This window comes from Mizuhopecten yessoensis, unplaced genomic scaffold (genome assembly GCF_002113885.1).
Source record: "Mizuhopecten yessoensis strain PY_sf001 unplaced genomic scaffold, ASM211388v2 scaffold1457, whole genome shotgun sequence".
NCBI classification, from domain to species: Eukaryota; Metazoa; Mollusca; class Bivalvia; order Pectinida; family Pectinidae; genus Mizuhopecten; species Mizuhopecten yessoensis.
This window is the reverse complement of record NW_018404056.1, coordinates 81208-87564: the sequence shown is the minus strand read 5'-3', so window position 1 is coordinate 87564 and position 6357 is coordinate 81208.

Genomic DNA, 6357 nt, shown 5'->3' with positions numbered 1-6357 from the left:
TATTTTGGTCAATTTATGTTTTGTTGGGAGATATCAGACCCATTACACATGGAAACACATATCTAAATATATTGTAATGTTAATATGCCATCAGACCCATTACACATGGAAACACCTATCTAAATATATTGTAATGTTAATATGCCATCCATTGTTTACCTTTTGTGCGACAGAGAAATATGTCCCTGTTTGCAAATAGTAAAAATGTCAGAGTGATTCACGTGATTTTTTAGAGAAATAATTAATTAACCCCTTCTTTATTTGGAATTATTATATGTATTTCTTAAAAAGACATAGAAAGAAATGAACCGTTAGCCTTTTAAATAAAGTGAAAAAGCTATATTTTGGAACAGTTGATAAGTGTTTAAAATGTGTTGTACCTAGTTGATGATCTTTAAAAGAACTTGGGCAGCTTCAAAATGGTTGTTTAATGGTGAGGAACAGATAAACAGTTAGAATGTTACTGAAAGTGTTATATACCGAATGATTAATTAAGTGACCTTCTGCTTGGTTGAGAAAAAATGGTGTGGTAATCTTTCCCTTCAGTGTTTTATTAGAAAAACACTGCTTATTCAGAGGGTCCCAGAGTGTGTTCGTCTCATATGTATTCCTGGTGAATTAGATAGTTTACATTTCACTTTAGACAGCAAGGGATGTAACTCTAATTAAAAATTCGGTAAGTGTAAACTAGTAATTGATTTTTGTACTTTTTAATACAAACGACTAGGTTTTAATTTGGTAGTATATTTAATATTTAGCGCATCACTGTCTGACCTATTCAGACGGATGGTTTTGTATGTCAGTATATTTCTGGGTTTCACTTACATTCTATATAAAAAGTGCAATACGAATTATGTTCGACATCTTTTTTATTATAACATCTCACCGTGTCGTGAGCTCTCTTTGCCTATCTGTGTGGCTGCAATGATTTGGACGCGAGAACTTAACATGTTGTCGTTCAGTAACGGAACACTTCACTGCAGCACTAAACATATTACAGGAGTATACCAACAGGTTTTTTACATTGACATAACTACACATGTTTTAAAGGGAAGCAACTCTAATAGTTGGTCAGACTTATTGGTGTCGGCATTGACAATGAACTACAGTAATGACTGACGTCCAGGAACTCCATCGGACACGGAATGATATATAGTGATGGAAATACTACCAGGGTCAAGGGACAGGTTTTGCGCTCCGGCATGATGTTAAAAGATATATTTATGTTAAATCAATAAAGACAAATATTTATCGTCTTCCTGTATGGTTTCTTTCGTTTCATGATATATTTTAAACAAATTCTTTTAATAAACTATGCTATAGCCATTTTGTGGGGGCAATGTCGTGTTTACTATGGTTTCCAGTTCCGTCATGCGCAAACGACAATCGGAAACCATTCGAGAATTTCCGTCAAAATTAGATTTACAGATACGCAGATTTATTCTGACAAATTTTACGTCACACCCTGATGAAATGACAGAAAAATCAGAACAAATTCCTATTGGAAAATATTCAGGTGTAATATTTGTTGCGGTTTTAAGTGGTTTACTGGAGCGATAAAATCTTTAATTTTAATGAGATTGAGGTAATAAGCAATAAAGGATATTTAATGATTTCTCATTTCAAATACCATACAAGTATGTACTTGCATATTACACAGGTACAGAATATCGATATTTTTCACGAGGGCGAGGAACGAGTAAGAATATTGGTATTTTCTGTCATACGAGTGAAATCTACATTGAGCGGGGAAATTATTATTTTCTATATAATAGTTTCGTTGTTGCACTTTAAAATTATTTTTTAAGTGCAACAACGAAACTATTACGGCGGTCATTTAGATTTTAGTTGTACAGTCCTTAAATAAACCTATCAACTGACACATTGTTATAATCCTATACCAGCAACAACCCTTACACCGGAATACTTTTCAATCGGAAACTGTTCTCTTCTTTCTGTCAAACTGTTTAAGTAACCATGGACCAATCCTCTGGCTCCGTCAAACTGTTTAAGTAACCATGGACAAATCCTCTGGCTCCGTTACATTTTTGCCCTCAGAACACTGATGCTGATTCCTGTCTTATTTATTTCATTATTGTATTTTTCATAAAAGTTCCGGAAGGCATGCTTTTCTTTTCAGCATTAATTTATCAATGCTATAGATATAGCCTTTCAGGGGACCGATGCATAGTTAGTTACATTTGGGTTTTTAAAGAGACTTTTCTTTAAATATTGAATTTTATATAAGTGTATCAGATATCGATTTAACAAAATCATATAAAACGTATTTTATGAAGCAAATTTAAAAAATGATTTAAAGGATAAGTTACAAAGATCCTAAGTTAGAGGTAACCCAAATAAAGTGACGTGCCCTTCACGTTACGTCATTTTCTCAATTGGATTCTATGTTAATTCCTCTTTTTTTTCAATCCTGGCTTTGATTATGTTATGCATGCAGCTGGAACTATTCAAGGCTTCTATTAGTAATATTGATAGAATTAAATTTGTCTTTGTTGTTGAGATATCACTTTTCATTTCCGCATTTTTCATTTTCTCTTGACGTCATTCCCATGGATACAATGTTAATTTTGCCGTAAAAATTGTTTGACCAATAGCTTATCATGGTTAAAATTCTAAGAAACGGATAATTATACCAATACTTCTAGACCAACGGAATTGCTGGGAAGGTATCTAGTTGTGTGCCAAATTTCATCAAAATGGAATCAAAGTCCTGAAAATGTGTATTTGACATGTATATTTTAAAGAGATATTTTTGTACGCTTAAAGATCATTTTAGTTTAAACCATTTATAAAACTATATATAAGATATCTTGTTTTACTATTACATGTCCATATTGATTGACATAGACTTAACGTACGTGCCACAACAACAGGGACCTGCGAACTGAGACAATTCCCTTTCTGATGTTAAATGTGTAAAACATAAAGTTTAAATTAACGCCACTCCTACTTGCTTATGCAAAGAATGTTTATCAATATTTACCAATAAAAACAGTCAGTGGTGTGTCAATTTTGTTAGTGTGATTTTAAATCTTTTAAAACGTAAAATAAAACTCTCCATCAGAAAAATGTCTCGGACTTAGTCTGACCAGCTCTCGAGTTAATTCTCGAGTCCCTGTGCCTACAGCCACGGATACAAATAACACGTGTCAAACATTGTGTTTTAGAGTGCCATATGAGATATAATACTAACATAGGTTCATCTAGACTGTATAATTACTTCCGTAGCACTATACCTTCCTGTAGTAATGTCTTTGATATCGACAAAATATTTAATAGTACGTTTTTATAGGGGAGATAACTCTAAGAAAAAAATGAAAAACAGTTACATGAGTACGCTCATGTGTAATACTAATAAAATCAGCTGATCAGGCCACAGATAGGTTTGTTACACTGCCTGTGCTTTACAGCCGATCCCCCTTTACTGCTAATAGGTTTTTCAAGGAGCAAAATAACGTACCAAATTCACAGGTTCATACTTAATTCACACATTGTTCAGATAAGATGTGGAAACATGACAGGTTTCCGCTTGGCTTACAGAGAAAGTGGCTTACAAGAGATCTCAAAAATAACACTAGATGGCGTACCTCCTCATACAATAAACCGCATCTATTTTGTGTTAAATATCACATTTGATTAAAATCTAACGAACACTTCAGGAGGTGTAGTCTGTTAAGATATATACCTCAGATGATTATAAACCTCAGCCTGCTCTCAAATTTACCAATCTGTTGCTCTCCAAAACATCCTTCTTTAGATCTAAGGTTTTCAGTTTAAGACAATGTAGTTATTTTTTATATTTTTTTTTTATATTTTTTTTCTTCTTTTTTACTTTTTGACAAACTTGCCCCTGCCTGTTACCTTACGGTTTAAGTATAGTCCCTATTCTAATTACTCACTGGTCTAATGTCATCATCATAAGTGTTATGGACCCGAGTAATCTTCTACATGTATACATTGTTTTCATGATCCTTGTATGGCCTTCTTGAACTTGAGGATCTGTCACTTAAAATTTCAAAAATATAGCCTACATTGAACCCCTGTAACCTTGAAAGAAGGTAGATTTCGTTTATTTGAACAAGATAGAAAGCCCAAGATCCAGCTACCAGTTGGTCAAGTAGTATCACTCCAGGCCTTTGAAAAATATAACTAATGTAGTGGACAACGGACGACGATAGGATGACGATAGGATGACGATAGGACGACGATAGGACGACGATAGGATGACGATAGGACGACGATAGGACGACGATAGGATGACGATAGGACGACGATAGGATGACGATAGGATGACGATAGGATGACGATTGGACACTTGGGCCCAGTGTCCTAAACACACAAGCATGATGATTGTATGAGTTTCAATAGAAAATTCAAATAAGTCATGAATTAAAGGAATTTAAAAGTTAACACATTGAAGATTACAATGATAGAAATTCACAAGTCTATATTGCACATGAATAAAGTATACATAATACGTGTATTTATATCATGTAGGTTACGTGAACCATAGCATGTACGGTCGTGTAGTTAATTTGTATGGTACGTTTACCATGTTAGGTACAACACGTGTAATAAGTATGTACGGTAAGTTGGTACGTGTACTATATTATGTATGGGACGTGTACTATATAAGGTAGGGTACGTGTACTATATTATGTATGGGACGTGTACTATATTATGTACAGTACGTGTCCTATATTATGTATGGTACGGGTACTATATTATGTATGGGGCGTATCCTATATTATGTATGGTACGCGTAGTATATTATGTATTGTACTTGTAGTTTATTATGTATGGGACGGGTACTATATTATGTATGGGGCGTATCCTATATTATGTATGGTACGCGTAGTATATTATGTATTGTAAGTGTAGTTTATTATGTATGGTACGTGGACTATATTATGTATGGGACGGGTACTATATTATGTATGGGGCGTATCCTATATTATGTATGGTACGTGGACTATATTATGTATGGTACGAGTCCTATATTATGTTTAGTACGTGTACTATTTTATGTATGGTACGTGTACCATATTATGTATGGTACGTGGACTATATTATGTATGGTACCTGTACTATATTATGTATGGTAGGTTTACTATATTATGTATGGGACATGTACTATATTATGTATGGCACGTGTACTATATTATGTTTGGTACGTGTACTATATTACGTATGGGACGTGTACTATATAAGGTAGGGTTCGTGTACTATATTATGTTTGGTACGTGTACTATATTATTTATGGGACGTGTACTATATAAGGGAGGGTACGTGTACTATATTATGTAAGGGACGTATGTACCGTACGTGTACTATATCATGTATGGTACGTGTACTATATGATGTACCGTACGTGTACTATATCATGTATGGTACGTGTACTACATTATGTATGGGACGTGTACTGTATTATGTATGGGACGTATGTACCGTACGTGTACTATATTATGTATTGTACGTGTAGTTTATTATGTATGGTACGTGTAGTATATTATGTATGGTACGAGTACTATATTATGTTTAGTACGTGTACTATATTATGTATGGTACGTGTACTATATTATGTTTGGTACGTGTACTATATTATGTATGGGACGTGTACTATTTTATGTATGGTACGTGTACTATATTATGTATGGTACGTGTACTATATTATGTATGGTACGTATACTATATTATGTATGGTAGGTTTACTATATTATTTATGGTACGTGTACTATATTATGTATGGTACGTGTAGTATATTATGTATGGTACTTGTAGTATAATATGTATGGTACGTGTAATATATTATGTATGGTACGTATACTATATTATGTATGGGACGTGTACTATATTATGTATGGTACGTGTACTATATTATGTATGGGACGTGTACTTTATTATGTATGGGACGTGTACTATATTATGTATGGTACGTGGCGAGGGCGAGGCACGAGTAAGAATATTGGAATTTTCTGTCATACGAGTGAAATCTACATTGAGCGGGGAAATTATTATTTTCTATATAATAGTTTCGTTGTTGCACTTTAAAATTATTTTTTAAGTGCAACAACGAAACTATTACGGCGGTCATTTAGATTTTAGTTGTACAGTCCTTAAATAAACCTATCAACTGACACATTGTTATAATCCTATACCAGCAACAACCCTTACACCGGAATACTTTTCAATCGGAAACTGTTCTCTTCTTTCTGTCAAACTGTTTAAGTAACCATGGACCAATCCTCTGGCTCCGTCAAACTGTTTAAGTAACCATGGACAAATCCTCTGGCTCCGTTACATTTTTGCCCTCAGAACACTGATGCTGATTCCTGT